At 45.5% G+C, this 16,117-nt stretch overlaps 1 protein-coding gene across 11 annotated transcripts in view; it reads right to left on the minus strand.

Annotated features, from left to right (window-relative positions):
* The window catches only part of Plc21C (Phospholipase C at 21C), a 935,201-nt gene that overhangs the window by 173,986 nt on the left and 745,098 nt on the right, over positions 1 to 16,117 (minus strand). The gene's annotated exons all lie outside the window — the stretch shown is intronic.

A 16,117-nucleotide genomic window follows, 5' to 3' on the forward strand; every position in this document is an offset into this window, starting at 1 on the left:
GATGAAGGACTTGTACCACTTCATAAAGGCTCGTAGAGCCTGTCGTGAATTCGTGTTTGCAGGTGCTACCGTGAAACACGAACCCCGGAGGCTGATTTCCTCCAACATCTGGGGTAAACACCTCTTTCCCTCCGACCTCGTGAAGGAAATCACCGACAGAGCCGCCACGGAGAATAGGAACCTTCTCCACAAGTGGGGCATGTCCAAGAAAAGGAAATCCTCTCAGGACGACGGACCTCAACCTAAGAGGAAATCCCACAAACAGAAACCCCAGCAACGTCAACAAAGACGTCAGTTTCCGGGACCCGCTACCTCCCAAGTGGTTGCCCAACCACAACAGACCTTTCAATTGGTCCCCCAACCGGTGGTGTCACAGTCACCGGTCTTCACCCCTGCTTTCGAGCAACAGTCAACTACCTTTCGTCCCAAAGGTAGAGGCTCATACAAGGGTGCAAGCAAAGACGCCTCTCGCCGTCCCTCCAGAGGCAGAGGAGGAAAGGGAGCTAGCGGCCGAGGCAGCAAGCCCTCGGGACACCAGAAGCAATGAAGTGCTTCCGGTGGGAGGAAGACTCCGCCAATTCCAGGATCGTTGGACCTTCGATCCCTGGGCACACAGCATCGTCAAGAAGGGTCTAGGCTGGAGTTGGACTCAACCACCCCCAACCTTCCAGCAATTCTTCCAACAATCAACCCCCCTTCTGGAAGAATATGTCCTAGATCTCTTGAACAAGAAGGTGATAAGGAAGGTAAAGTCCACCAGGTTCCAAGGGAGACTGTTTTGTGTCCCCAAGAAAGACTCCGACAAACTCAGAGTCATTCTGGACTTATCCCCCCTCAACAAGTTCATAGCGAACGACAAGTTCAAGATGCTGACTCTTCAACAGATAAGGACCCTTCTGCCTCGAGGTTCCTACACGGTCTCCATAGACCTGGCGGATGCCTACTGGCACGTTCCAATGAACCATCACGCTTCCTCCTACCTAGGATTTCGACTCCAAAGGAAAAGCTACGCCTTCCGGGCCATGCCCTTCGGCCTCAATGTGGCCCCTCGGATCTTCACAAAGCTGGCGGACGCCATAGTACAACAGCTCCGCCTCCGAAACGTCCAGGTGATGGCCTACCTCGACGACTGGCTAGTCTGGGCTCCATCGCCCGAAGATTGTGTAAAATCTTGCAACAAAGTCACCCAGTACCTAGAACACCTGGGATTCAAGATCAACGAGAAGAAATCTCGCCTCTCTCCAGCTCAGAAGTTCCAGTGGTTGGGAATCCACTGGAACCTTCAGTCACACCGCCTTTCCATCCCCCAGAAGAAAAGGAAGGAAATAGCAGGGTCTGTCAAGCGACTGCTGAAATCCAAACGCATTTCAAGACGCCAGCAGGAACGAGTTCTAGGCTCTCTGCAGTTCGCCTCAGTGACAAACCCAGTGCTTCGCGCACAGCTAAAGGATGCCGCGGGAGTCTGGAGACGTTCGGCATCCATCGCTCGAAGAGACCTCAAGAGACGGCTTCCAAACAGACTACGACTTCTTCTAAAGCCGTGGTCAGAAGCAAAGGCCCTGAAAAGGTCCATTCCTCTCCAACACCCTCCTCCATCACTCAACATCCACACGGACGCTTCGCTGGAGGGTTGGGGAGGTCATTCCCACCAAAAACAGGCTCAAGGCACCTGGTCTCCCCTGTTCAAGACGTTCCACATAAACATCTTGGAGGCCATGGCGGTCCTTCTAACCCTAAAGAAGCTATCCCCGCCACCCTCGATCCACATCCGTCTAACCCTAGACAACTCGGTGGTAGTTCGTTGTCTCAATCGCCAAGGCTCAAGATCGCCCCAGATAAATCAGGTGCTTCTCCCAATCTTCCGTCTGGCAGAGAAGAAGAAGTGGCACTTGTCTGCAGTTCACCTACAAGGATTCCGCAACGTGACAGCGGATGCTCTATCTCGGACAAACCCGATAGAGTCGGAATGGTCTCTAGACGCAAGATCGTTCTCCTTCATCTCTCACCAAGTCCCAGAACTTCAGATAGATCTCTTTGCAACGAGCGACAACAATCAACTTCCTCGGTATGTGGCCCCGTACGAGGACCCCAAAGCAGAAGCAGTGGATGCCATGTCACTGGATTGGAACAGATGGTCCAAGATCTACCTGTTCCCCCCCACCAACCTTCTGTTGAAAGTCCTCTCCAAACTGAGAACCTTCAAAGGGACAGCGGCCCTAGTGGCTCCCAAGTGGCCTCGGAGCAACTGGTACCCCCTGGTCCTGGAGCTGCAGCCCAAGCTGATCCCTCTCCCGGGCCCAGTTCTCTCTCAACATGTACAGAAGTCGACTGTCTTCGCTTCATCATCGAAAATCAAGGACCTTCATCTCATGATTTTCTCTCCCTAGCCGCAAAGAAGAGGTTTGGGATCTCGAAGAAAAGTCTGGACTTCCTAGAGGAATACAAGACCGAATCCACAAGACGGCAATATGAATCATCCTGGAGGAAGTGGGTCTCCTTCGTCAAGACAAAAAATCCTAAAGAAATCACGATTGATTTCTGCATGTCCTTCTTTATTCACCTTCATGGACAGGGATTAGCAGCCAATACGATATCAACCTGCAAATCGGCCTTGACCAGACCAATTCTATATGCTTTCCAAATTGATCTGTCCAGCGACATCTTCAAAAAACTGCCGAAAGCATGTGCTCGCCTACGCCCAGCACCCCCACCGAAACCGATCTCCTGGTCACTAGACAAGGTGCTCCATTTCGCCTCCAACTTGGACAATGATTCCTGCCCTCTCAAGGATCTGACTCAGAAAGTTATATTTCTCTTTGCTCTCGCTTCGGGAGCTCGAGTCAGCGAAATAGTGGCTTTATCAAGAGAGGATGGACACATCCTGTTTACCGATACAGGTGAAGTTACCCTCTCCCCTGATCCGACGTTTCTCGCCAAAAATGAATTACCCACCAAAAGATGGGGCCCTTGGAGAATATGCCCCCTGAAGGAGGATGCCTCTCTATGTCCAGTAGAGAGCCTCAAGGTCTATCTTCGCAGAACTTCAAACTTTGGTGGAGGCCAACTCTTCAAAGGAGAAACATCGGGCAGCGACCTGTCACTGAAACAATTAAGAGCGAAAATCACCTACTTCATTCGCAGAGCGGATCCTAACAGTACACCCGCTGGTCATGATCCTAGAAAAGTGGCATCATCTCTGAATTTCTTTCAGAGCATGGACTTTGAAAGCCTTAAAAACTTCACGGGTTGGAAGTCCTCGCGAGTTTTCTTTAAACATTATGCGAAACAAGTGCACGAAGTCAAACATTTTGTGGTAGCCGCAGGTAGTGTTATGAAACCTGCACCTAACTCTGCGTAGAACAGTGAGTTACTTGGGACTCTAACTCTTCGGGTGCCTATGTTGACCCTCGAGCGATTCATAGTGATGTCGAAAACACTTAGTGCTTCTATAACTGTTCTTATCCCAGGTGAAATGTCATAGTTGTCACACAAGTGCCGCATGCCCTGAGCATGACGTGTTTTTTAATCAAAGACTTGCGTTCCTCGAGAACGAGTGCCTACTAATAAACTTGAAATTCCTTTTCAGATTCAAGAGCAAGTCTTTATTACTATGTACATTATAATTACTGTAAATGAACTTTACTTATTGCTGTAAATTATTTAATTTCTGCATTGTGAAATAAAATTTCTATTTTATTACCTGTGCGTCTCAATCAGCTCCTACTTACTATGAAATACATGCCTGTCATAGTTTTATTAATCCCCCTTTTCCTTATGGTTATGAAGAAATTAAGATGCTAACTCTTAATTTATATTCACTCTGATTATGTAAGGTTCCAACACGAATACTTACTTTTATTACCCGGGAGATGAACCATCACTCTCAAATACACAGTGCCCAACCACCACTGGTCTAATTTTCAGAATGTTCCTATACAAATACCAAACATTCGGCTTCATCTCCAAGTTCTTCAAGTTCTTCTATCAGGATGAATAGCCCTTCAATACCACTTTGACGTCGGCATGGCCCATGGGAACTTCACTGCCAAGGGGGGCAGGATGCTTCTTCCCTATGGTCCCTTATTAAAGATTGCTATGCTGCTTTGTCAATGCCTTGGCACTTACTATTAGGGGAAAATCTACCACGATACATTGATTCTCTGGTATTCTTCCATCAGGACGCCATGGCTTGAGCCCAAAAAACGGATTTTGAGCGAAGCGAAAAATCTATTTTTGGGTGAGATAGCCATGGCGTCCTGATGGACCCTCCCTGCTACTTCGTCCAGTTTTAGATCCCACCCTGTTCTACTGTATCATGGTGTTGGGCAAGCAACTGGCTTCAGGATGAAGACGGGCGTGACGTCATTTGAGCAATGGCGCCCGTTTGTTTACGTCTCGAGTATCAGTAGTAGCCACGAGTGAGATTGGCTGTGGAACGGCTCCCAGCTATTCTCTACCCTTACACACCGAAGCATTAACTCTGTTCGGGGTGAAGATAGCTATGTGGCGCGTTTAGACATGCGTCCCCTGTTGATATTCGATGTCTTAAAGGGAAACCTTTGGGATACTCGCTCCAGAAGTTAGAATTCTGTGATAACCTGTGGTTAAATTCTCTGGGAATATCTTAGTAGTATTATACCCAAGGAAGCTACCAAAAAGGAACCCTCCATCAGGACGCCATGGCTATCTCACCCAAAAATAGATTTTTCGCTTCGCTCAAAATCCGTTTTACAATCCTAGCTGTTCCTGCCCTGAATTGTCATTCGGGTAAGGTTAGGCTAGCGTGTTTCTGCCCCTTTCCAAACCATGGCTGATGAGAGTGAGTTTGGGTCAGAACCCCAGAGTACCTGTCGTGTGCCTCCAGCTCCCCCATAGGATGAATGTATTCTCCTATTGGACATGGTTGATAGGCATACGGGGCGCCCCCCTAGACTGCACTTGAAGGGGTCTGAGATCCCCTTCGCCCTGTAATCTAGCAACTAGTCCTGTGTTTGGAGAATGTGGGGCTGAAGGATATAAATATCCTTTGACCTAGTTTAGGCAAGCATGGGGCTTCTGTTTCTTTATAGTTTAGGACGGCTTGATGATGCCAGTCCCTTTACTACACTAGCCCTCCCTAGGCTGGAGAATGTATTCTCACTATACCTAGGATGATGTTAGTACCGAAATAGAGTTCCCTTGTTGTCTAACGAGGACAGCTCACACCGACTCCTCACCCTCTCCTCCCAGGAACCTTTTCCCCTACCCCTCTCTGTCCTTTGGTGATGGCCTAGCCATCACACCCCTGTCCGCTGTCCTACAATCCAACCTAGTGCCGGTAGGTTGTATGGCCAGCCTGGTCTTTCGCCTGTTGGGTCTAACCGTTCAGCTTCCCTCTTGCATACCTCGCTACGGGATTGCTGTTTTGGCGAGCCTAACTGCCGGCAGAGACCCCCTCGTGACTTTAGAGTGTTCTTCGGTCCTCCCTTGGACTGCCATCCACTGCCCCTGTCCGTCTGTTACTGGCATGGCTGCGGATGGATGGAAGCCTGATCACTAACATGCTCTCCCCTTCCATTTGAACCCTCTTTCCAGAGGAAGGCAGAGGAAGGGTGGCTTGCCGCCACCCCTTCACCTCCATTCACTCATTGCTTTCTCTCTCTCTCTATGGGCTAGTACTGCTGGCCACCAGCCCTGCCGGCAGAAGGCAGGTAGGGTTGGTGGTCTGCCAGCCATTAGCTCACTGTTACTGTTGACTCGGCAGGCGGCAGTTGGCAGTGTACGCCTAGGCCACTACTCAGTCACATTGTATGATGGCTGGGTTGGTGTGCCTTCAGCCGGTAGCCCGCCGACTGCCGACATACTGCCGGCAGTTCGAAGGGTCGCCGGCAATTCGGCAGACCGCCGGGGCCACAGAAGGCTTCTCCACTACCCAGTCACATTGAATGATGGCCAGGGCGGCGTGCCCTCTGCCGGCGGGCTTCTACCTATTTAAACACTGAGTTACTGTGCCAGTTGAGCTATCCTGAGTACTAGCCTTGCCGGCAGCATGCCGGAAATGTCTATTGTATGGGAATATACAGTAGCCAGTACATCTGTAATATTGCTATATACCTCAGACAGAAAACTATAGTATATTTATACAATAGATACTTTTCCAACATACTCTGTGCGTCCATGCGCAGTCCCTTGTTGAGACCTACCTGAATTGGGGGAATGACTTTCCCCCTCTTCTCTATGCTGATTGTTCATCAGCCCCTCCAATTCTCATTATTAACTTCCTGGAGGTGTGTGTTGTTTACACTATTCTCCCCCCTACGGGTTAAAATCTTCCATTGGACCTCCTACAAAGACGTCCTAGGATTAATAATGAGAAAGGTCACAGCAATTGGCTGGGTGGGATTCACAAGTATGTGTCTTTCCTAATTCTTTTCCAGCTTACCTATCCTAAGCTTACACTAAGAAAGGATTTAATATTATAATAATTAATATGATTTTAAGTCTACTGTGATAGACTCCAATATACTCATATTCTTTTCCTCTCTTTACAGGAGTACGTCCAATGTGAGAGTGCGTTTTGCAGCGTACGTCGCAGGGACTTCTATGGACATCTGGGGTGCCGGACGCACTTCCATTACTCCATTACCAAGGGGTCTCTCAAGTACTGGGACACACAGGCGTGCATCACGTGTAAGGACCTGTTACGTGAGGGATTTGAGTCTTCCCAGTCTGCGGGATCAAGGGATTACGCTCGGGAAAAACTACGCAAGTGGGTGCGTGGTTTCCAGAAGAACGCCACGGAGCCTTATCTTCCCAGTGAACGCAGGAGAGCCATGCTTTTCCCTAGGGCATCTGCGGATGCCGTAATCCCTCAACCTCACCCTGAGATCCCATGCATCCAGCTGACAATCAATTCGGATGTCTCGGATGCAATGAAAGACATCCACATTGAAGATGACAGGATGTTGGAGGTGTCAGAGGACACCGAGAAGGACCTTTTGGCCGATGGCCAAGAAGAGGAGTCTACTGTGACTCCAGAGTCGGAAGAGGAGGATGTGGCATCCCTCTCAGTGCCGTCGACTCCTGCCCCGTAACCGGTACCTTCTACTTCGTCCACTCCCCTACCTACGAAGTCGGACGATACCATGGCTGCCATTCAGGCCATGATGGCGATCTTCGACCAGATGATCAAGCAGAGGGACGCGGAGTTCAAGAAGGAGGTTCTCCGCCTGTCGATTCAACGAGGATCTCAGAAGAGTCTCAACGTCAAGGACCTTCCCTCCTGCTCAGAGAATCAACCCATGGAAGCATGCCAAGTACATGCCTATCACCAATGGGAAGATAGTCATCTCGGACAATCTGGGCGCCATCCCCATCGAAGATGTGGAATTCTGGCCGAATTTCGACTCTTACCCAGACTGCTTTGTTCGTCTCAGGACGGAACCTGCTTCCAAGGAAGAAATGGAGCCTAAGGAGGTCATTGTCTTTGACCACTCCAAGGCTCAGGGCTGTTCGCCATCTGCCTGAAGGAAAGGGGCTACACCAACTCCAAGGTGCCAGCCCTAAGCAAGAAGCACCCATCCTTTCTTGCTCCCAATACCATAGTTTTTCCCTTCGCAGAAAAATACTTCAAGGCAGTACTGAAGGCAGTGGAAGCGGGGAAGCCTTGCCCTACCCTCAAGAAGTGTAGGCCCCTCTCCCTAGCTCTGCCACCTGACGATAAAGACTGGAAGGACATCCAGTTGACCTTCTCAGTTGGGAAGTTGGAGGCTGACATCGTTGGACGCCAGTTCAGCGAGAACCTCCCCAAGCTATCCGATTTTCTACTCCGTAGAGAACAGGATACAAAGGAGAGACTGGCTGTTTCTCTCTCTCTCTGCAGGTGTCCATGGAGACAATGGCCGGGGAACAGAAGACCCCAGACATGTTTATGGTCCTAGCCAAGACTCACTTGGCAACTCTGACGAAGGACTTTTACAGCTTTGTCAGGGCCCGACGGGCGTGCAGGGAGTTCGTGTTCGTGTCTGTGACTGTCAAGCCCGAACCTAGGAAGTTGATTTCTTCCAACATATGGGGAAAGGATCTCTTCCCCTCTGATTTGGTCAAGGAGATCGTCGACAAGACCGCCATGAAGAATAGGAACCTCCAGAAGTGGGGCATGTTGGCAAAGAGAAAGTTTTCTGCGGATGAGGGTTCCCAGCCTAAGAATTCTTCCAAGAGACCAAGGCTGCCACCTCGCCCAGCAAAGCGGCAACTTCCTGCGATCGCAACGCCACAGCTAGTGGCGCAGGAGGCCCAACCCACCTTCCAACTGGTGCCCCAGCAAGTGGTGACTCAGTCAGCAGCCTTTACTCCCGCTTACGAGAGGCAGTCTACTACCTTTTGTGCGAAGGGCAGAGGCTCAGGAAGAGACTCCTCTAGACGCCCCTCCAGAGGGAGAGGAGGTAGGGGGGCAAGCGGTCGAGGAGGCAAGTCCTCCGAAAACAAGAAGCAATGAGTTGCTTCCGGTAGGAGGAAGACTCCGTCTCTTCCAGGATTGTTGGACCTTCGATCCCTGGGCCCACAGCATCGTCAAGAATGGATTAGGCTGGAGCTGAAAGACATCCCCACCATCATTTCTGCAATTCTTCCAACACTCCACCCCCGTTCTGGAAGAATATGTCCAAGAACTCTTGAACAAAAGGGTGATCAAGAGAGCAAAGTTCTTCAAATTTCAGGGAAGGCTGTTCTGTGTTCCCAAGAAAGACTCCGGCGAACTCAGAGTCATCCTGGACTTGTCCCCTCTCAACAAGTTCATCGAGAACAACAAGTTCAAGATGCTAACCCTTCAGCACATAAGGGCCCTATTGCCCAGAAAGGCATACACAGTCTCCATAGACATGGCGGACGCCTATTGGCACATCCCGATGAATTGCCAGATCTCCTCCTACCTAGAATTCAGGCTTCAAAAAATAAAGTACACTTTCAGAGCCATGCCCTTCGGGCTCAACATAGCCACAAGGGTCTTCACGAAGCTTGCAGAGACTATCATTCAGCAACTACGCCTACAGGGCATCCAGGTAATGGCCTACCTGGACGATTGGTTGGTGTGGGCAGCATCGGAAAAAGCAAGCCTGCAAGCATCCAAGAAAGTGATCCAATTCCTGGAACATCTAGGATTCAAGATCAACACCAAAATGTCTCGACTATCTCCGGTTCAGAAGTTCCAATGGCTAGGCATACATTGGGACCTACAGTCACACCGTCTCTCCATTCCGTTAAAGAAGATGAGGGAAATAGCGAGGTCTGTCAAGAGACTCCTCAAATCCAAATGGATTTCAAGACGTCAACAGGAGCGTGTGCTCGGCTCCCTCCAGTTCGCTTCGGTGACGGACCCAGTGCTGAAAGCACAGCTAAAAGATGCATCAGGAGTCTGAAGAAGATACGCATCAAACACTCGAAGAGATCTCAGAAGACCACTCCCGTCTCGGCTTCGATCACTTCTCAAACCATGGTCGGAGGCCAGCAAATTCAAGAAGTCAATGCCTCTACAACTGCCTCCACCCTCAGTTACCATGCACACGGACGCATCGCTGGAAGGATGGGGGGGGTCACTCCCATCAACGCAAGACTCAAGGAACTTGGTCCTCCCTTTTCAAGACATTTCACATCAACATCTTGGAGGCCATGGCAGTCTTCCTCACACTGAAGAGATTGTCTCCTCGTCCCTCAGCCCACATGCGACTGACTTTGGACAGCGATGTAGTGGTCAGATGTCTGAATCGTCAAGGCTCACGACCGCCTCAACTCAACCAAGGGATATTAGCCATCCTCCGCTTAGCGGAGAAGAAGAGATGGCACTTATCAGCAGTTCACTTTCAAGGGTTTCCGCAATGTGATAGCAGACGCTCTATCCAATAGCTCCAATAGAGTCAGAATGGTCCTGTGGAGGATTAATTTTAATTTAATTTTTTTTTGCCAAATCAGGAGAGAGAGAGAGAGAGAGAGAGAGAGAGAGAGTGTTTATTTAAGTTTTGTCAGGAGAGAGAGAGAGAGAGAGAGAGAGAGAGAATTGTTTACAGTATTGGCTTTAGTTTGTCACAGAGAGAGAGAGAGAGAGAGAGAGAGAGAGAGAGAGTTGTTTTAGTATTGTTAAATCGAGACATTTTATTTGCTTTAGTTTTGTCAGAGAGAGAGAGAGAGAGAATTTAATTTGCTTTAGTTTTGTCAGAGAGAGAGAGAGAGAATTTAATTTGCTTTAGTTTTATTAGATCGCGCGTGCGCGAGAGAGTATGTGTGTATGTGCGTTTGTGTGTGCGTGTTTTGTGTGTCCGCGGTGCGCGCTGAAGAAAAGGGTAATTAGCGAATGATTGTTTGAAGTTGGAAAGATTGTTGGTATAATTGAGGTTGTTTGTTTACCTTTTTAGCTAGGATAGGGTGCTGATGAATGTCTTGGGCGAAAGCATTGGATATCGAACGATAGAAGGAGTCGGTTCTGTATTTTTTTGCTCTTCGAAAGCCGGCTGTGAAGCTTTTTTTTTTATATTCTGAGTAAGTACTGTTTTTATTTATTTTTGTTAGGCGCGTTCATGAGTGATAGAAAGTTTATTGTTTATCTTTGATTATGGTGCGATAGTTAAGTTAGTTAGGAGTGTTCGTAAGTGTTTTTTTATTTTGGCAGGCCGCGATTCCTCCTTTGGAGAAACTTAAATTTTTGATAGATTGATGACGACCTGGACCGTATAATATGAACTTAGGAGAAGACTGCGGATGTTATATTTAGACTGGGAGATATTGAAAGAATTTTATTTGTTGACGACCCGGCTGAAAATAGATTTGTTTCTTGTTGATGAGGATGACATGATGATGATGATGATGATGATGATGACCACGTTAATGTTATTGGACAGTCGAATTGACTGTTCGTTATTGTTGCCCAGGAGTGGTGGCAATTGGTTACAAAGACTGGTGCCAGTGTGTAGAGTCTGTGGACGATGGTGGCCACACACAAATATTAATTTAAGAAGTTCTCGTATGTTTTAGTATTAAGTTTGATTATTTTTGCTGGGTTATATATGACGACTGGTGTTTTAGTGTTGTGATTTTTTTTCAGTGTAAGTATTTTTCGGTACTGTGTGTGAAGTAAGTGTTTTCAGTACTGTATGTGGACTGACGGTGTTGGGTATATTTAAAGGCTATTGTTTTCCCGATTATTGGAGAATTCTCGGTACCCTTACGCACCGATATCTATTTATCCAGCAAATTTTGTCTGTTGAATTTAATGTGTGATTTTTGTTTTCGGTTGCGGTAAATATAGTTTAAGGTTATGTTTTGTTTGTTTTTCCCTTCGTGCAATAGTCCAGTTTGAAGTAGAGTCAAGGGAAAGTTTGTATTGTGGGATATTGAGAAAGTAAGAGTGATTAAGGGTGTGGGGGGTTTGTTTTTGTTGACATCCCGCTACAGTCCCTAGACGCAGAATCATTCTCCTTCATCTTACGACAAGTCCCGGAACTGCAGATCGACCTCTTTGCAACGAGCAACAACAAGAAACTTCCTCGATACGTGGCCCCGTACGAGGACCCTCGTGCGGAAGCAGTGGACGCCATGTCCTTGGACTGGAACAGATGGACCAGGATTTACCTGTTCCCTCCCCCCAACCTTCTGCTCAAGGTCCTCACCAAGATGAGATCCTTTCAAGGAATGGCAGCCCTAGTGGCTCCCAAGTGGCCCTGGAGCAACTGGTTCCCCCTGATTCTGGAATTACAACCGAAGCCGATTCCACTGCCGGAACCAGTTCTGTCTCAACAAGTTCAGAAGTTGACTGTCTTCGCTTCATCACAGAAAACCAAAGCCCTTCATCTCATGATTTTCTCTCCCTTGCTGTAAGGAAAAGGTTTGGAATCTCAAAGAAAAGCCTAGACTTCTTGGAGGAATATAAGTAAAAATCTACAAGAAGGCAATACGAGTCATCTTGGAAGAAATGGGTAACCTTTGTCAAGGCAAAGAATCCGAAGGAAATCTCGATGGATTTCTGCCTGTCTTTCTTTATCCACCTTCATGAACAAGGTTTAGCAGCCAACACGATCTCTACTTGTAAATCTGCCCTGACAAGACCCTTGCTATATGCCTTCCAAATAGATCTGTCTAACGAAATCTTCAATAAGGTGCCGAAGGCCTGTGCTAGACTTAGACCAGCGGCCCCTCCGAGACCCATTTCATGGTCTCTTGACAAAGTGCTACATTTTGCCTCAGGCTTGGACAATGAGACTTGCTCTCTGAAAGATTTGACCCAGAAAGTTATTTTCTTGTTTGCTTTAGCCTCGGGGGCTAGAGTTAGTGAAATTGTGGCATCATCTAAGGAAGAGGGCCACATCCGGTTCGCTGACACGGGCGAGCTCACCCTCTTTCCTGACCCAACGTTTCTCGCCAAGAACGAGTTACCCACATAAAGATGGGGTCCCTGGAGAATCTGCCCTCTGAAGGAAGATGTCTCTCTGTGTCCAGTGGAGAGTCTAAAGGTCTATCTTTGCAGAACTTCAGACTTCGAGGGAGGACAACTATTTAAAGGAGAAACATTGGGGTCAAACCTGTCACTTAAACAACTACGGGCGAAGATCACCTACTTTATTCGCAGAGCGGATCCTGACAGTACACCCGCAGTTCATGATTCTAGGAAGGTCGCCTCTTCCCTGAACTTTTTCCAACTAATGGACTTCGAGAGTCTTCGCTCATTTACTGGATGAAAGTCATCCAGGGTGTTCTTTACGCACTACGCGAAGCAAGTGCAAGAAGTCAAGCGATACGTGGTGGCAGCAGGTAGTGTTCTAAAACCTGCTGCTTAGTGCTGCGAGGAACAGTGAATTTTATGGGACTTGAAATTCTAAGGGTGTATATGTTGGCCCTAGAGCACAACATAGTAGTGATTGTCATCGTGATGACCATACGGACTGCTCTAATATACTAAGGTGATATAACAGAGACTGAACACTAGTGCCGCGTGTTTTTTACACGAGTGTATATTGAGACATTCTCAGAAAGACATTACAATTCTATACGGAAATTGAAGTGTGTGGCAATTTTTTCTTTTCAGGTACTAAAATATTTCTGTTTATGTCAATGTGCCTATGTTATCTAATTGATTTTCAATTACAAATTTACATTATTTTCATATATGCTCAAATTTTACATTATTTAGATGTACACTCATCCTCATTTATTTTAAATAAATGTCTAATGGTTTTTATGCGTCTTATTTCGCCCTAAAACATTATAATAAAGCCTATGTGAGAGTATTTTTCTACCCTTCTTCTGCATGATGTGTTAAACAATAATGCTACCTTTGTTCCTACGCTTACACAAACCTTTCCAGCGAAATGCAACTTGTTCCGACACTTGATACAAACTCGGGCTACCGACATGCAATGAGACCTGCATGTCCCCTTCGACTCCTGGGTTGGTTCAGTATAACATGCAACTTCGAGACTTTTCCCGAGTCTGGTTTGACTCTTCCCTGTAGGGGGCAGGAAGCACTAACATTCTACATGTTAAGCGGATATGACTATAACGGTGTTGTCATAGGTCTCTTAGGTCCTAAAGACCAAGGAAATATTGTCTGGAAGTCGAAGGCACAACTGGGAAATCCACAATAGATTAATGCTCTGGTAAACTTCCATCAGGACGACATGGCCCGAGCCCAAAAAACGGATTTTGAGCGAAGCGAAAAATCTATTTTTGGGTGAGATAGCCATGTTGTCCTGATGGACCCGCCCTCCTTTCTATGAAAGGCTTTAGCAGGCTCCCTCCCTATCTTACTGTATCTGGAGGTACTGGCTGAATGCTAAAAGGAATGAAGATGGCGGGCGGATACTACATCATCCAAGATGGCAAAGGGTAAGACGTCATCCATAACAGTAACAGAGGAGGAAAACTTTGTAACGGCTCCTCCCTATCTTGCCACTTCTTCCCCCTTGAAGCGTAAACGCTATGTGGGGTGCAGATAGCTATGTGGCATGTCAAGAATATGTCCCCTGTTATTATGTGATATCCTAAAAGGCAACTTTAGGGATATTCATGCCAGAAGTTAGAATTCTGGAGACCTTTAGTTTAATTCTCTGGGAATATCCACTGTAGTCAAATATACCCTAGGAAGCTACAGAAGGAACCTTCCATCAGGACGACATGGCTATCTCACCCAAAAATAGATTTTTCGCTTCGATCAAAATCCGTTTTGTTATCCCAAATTCAAAGTAATGATGGTAATTCAAGTTCCCATTTGGTGGTAAAGCCTTCTGTACTTCATATGGAAACTTCCTTAATTCAAGTATCTGTTTTTTATAAAAAGACAGCAATTTGTAGGTACTTTTTCGTGTTCAGAACATATATTCGGCAAAAATTTGAATGATGTTGATTCTCTTGGAACCAATTAAGGAAGTAGGGTGGGTGTTGCTGTACACCTACATCTCTTTAATTTTCACAGAAATATTTCTTTGCAAAGTGTTTTAACAGCGGCTCGATGGCATACCATGTTGGTGTTCATTGAACATTTAGAATTCTTATTTTCTTATTGAAATTGCTGGGTTCTAGGTCCTACAGTGGCTGCTGGTGATGTGGACTGATAACCTTTTTGAATTCAGTTAATTTACAATTTTCTAACTTTCAAAATATTTCAAATCTTTCGAAAAAAAAAAAACCTGGTGTCCCGCATTTCAAGAATGAATTGTTACCATTAATCTAGACCAGTAGAACCTAGAATTTTAAAAGATTTTATATTGTATCTTAATCCTATAATTCTTTTATCCATTTCCTGCACTGTCATCTCACTTCCATCAGAGTGTGGGAGTCAGCAATATGAGCATCAGGGGAAGTTCATAAAAATAAATGGAATTTTAAAAATAAAATTTTTATTCTATATTCACCTGATGTTCCTATATATACATGCCCACCCTCCTATCCACTGACCTGTAATGTCAACAGGGTAATGGATAGTTTGATTTCAAAACTGAAACAAAAGAGGCCCTAACCTTTGCTTCTTGTCATTAACCACTAAAGTATGTTATTGCTTTACTAGGGGCATGTCTATTGAAAGGAAAGAAAACGAGAATTTCTTTTTTTCTATCTTAAGGGTAAACGTCGATAAATCGAAGTTTGGGAGAAGAAACAATATGAACATAAAGTAAGTATAGAAAGTAAAAAATTTAATTATTAAAATTCCACTTGTTTTTTCTGTTCTTCTTACCAACAATCTCTATTAATTTTCAAACCAATTACAGTACATTTTACAAACTATGTGCAATAAAAGAGGAATACAATATGATAATACTCCCACTGAATACAACATAAAACAGAGCTGGCCAGGGTGCAAAGACGTTTATGTTCATTTCCACCTTATGCCTCATGGATAACTTAAAAATACAGTAATCACAACTAAAGGACCAAAACAACTTTCAAAACTGGACTTGAAGTAAGTGGTATTTTGTGATAATCGTTCACTTATAACAATGATAATCTCAATTTCCAAAGAATATGTTGGAAACCAATTCTAGGAAGATATGAGTAATTCCTATTTCCCATAATATCAAAATTATACATAATGTATCAAAATTAGTAAGATACTAAACTTTTTTCCACAATCTCTTGTGGCAGTACTTGTTTGATTAATCAAAATGACCCTTTAAGTACTTGTGACATTATTAATCATTGTAAATAAAATTCAAACTACAAAATACGATGAAAAGAGGTACAATACTCCTTTTACTATTTAGCAAATCATTGACTTTCTCTAAAGCATCAGTCAAAAATATGTTCACTAACTATCACATGTGAATAAATGAAACGCACATGCAATACTGATCTTTCCGACTTACTTCCATAACAAAAATTAAAGTTCTGTTTAAGCAGTTTGTTTTTCTGTAATAATGCACAAAATAGCCTAGCCACTCTGACTAAGTACCTTTCTACTTGACTTCTTTTATAACACATTAAACAATTTATAACACAAGCATCCTTTTATTTCTATTGAATTAATTTTTAGAGTATGAGAGATTTATGGTACTATGAACTGTCTAAAATTAACGCATGTATAAAACTGCTAATCTATTCCTATAACCGAAAAATGTTATTTACATTTACAATTAGTGCTTGACTCTCAAAAATTGAGAAT

Source organism: Palaemon carinicauda, chromosome 6, assembly GCF_036898095.1.
Source record: "Palaemon carinicauda isolate YSFRI2023 chromosome 6, ASM3689809v2, whole genome shotgun sequence".
NCBI classification, from domain to species: Eukaryota; Metazoa; Arthropoda; class Malacostraca; order Decapoda; family Palaemonidae; genus Palaemon; species Palaemon carinicauda.